The sequence below is a fragment of the Crocuta crocuta genome, unplaced genomic scaffold, assembly GCF_008692635.1.
Source record: "Crocuta crocuta isolate KB4526 unplaced genomic scaffold, BGI_CrCroc_1.0 scaffold610, whole genome shotgun sequence".
Taxonomy (NCBI): domain Eukaryota; kingdom Metazoa; phylum Chordata; class Mammalia; order Carnivora; family Hyaenidae; genus Crocuta; species Crocuta crocuta.
The window spans coordinates 198,513-199,104 of NW_027527456.1; the positions used below are offsets into that span (position 1 = coordinate 198,513).

A 592-nucleotide genomic window follows, 5' to 3' on the forward strand; every position below is an offset into this window, starting at 1 on the left:
GGAAACTGATCAAGCTTCTACTATCTGTATGTAGGAAATTCAGTGGATTGAGGCCACAATGAAGATGCAGTGAGCTAAATCTAGAATGTGGAAAACTCTAGGCCAAGTGATTGGGATGCTTTGACAAGTAAAATATAAGAATAAAAGAGAAGGAGGGTATGTGTTATTAATCAAAAGACACTTAAGAGGCATATCAACTAAATGCAATGTGGACATTAGATTCTTATTTGAATAACCTAATTATAAATAAGAGACTTAAGAGNTTTTACTCTTTTTTAATTAGAAAAAATATTTTTCAAAATTTTCTCTTTTTTCTCTCTTTTTAGTATTTTCTCTTTTTTTAATTAGGACAATTTTTTACAGTAGGCTCCACCCAACAAGGGGCTTGAACTCATGACCCTGAGATTAAGAGTCACACGCTCTACCAACTGAGCCAGCCAGGTGCTCCTGGTATTTTCTCTTTTATGTGAGTTTGAAAAGGTCTACAATAAAAATAATAAACGTTTTTTAAAGTGTTTATTGCAGTATATGCATAATACTAGAGATTTTTTTTTTTTTTTAAATAATGTTAAGCTATTTAAACAAAAAACAA

General features: G+C 30.8%; 1 non-coding gene across 1 annotated transcript; it reads right to left on the reverse strand.

Moving 5' to 3' along the window:
* Positions 1–370: 370 nt before the first annotated feature.
* TRNAK-CUU (transfer RNA lysine (anticodon CUU)) lies at positions 371–443 on the reverse strand. The gene has a single exon. It is a non-coding gene; the product is annotated as a tRNA-Lys (tRNA).
* Positions 444–592: the final 149 nt, after the last annotated feature.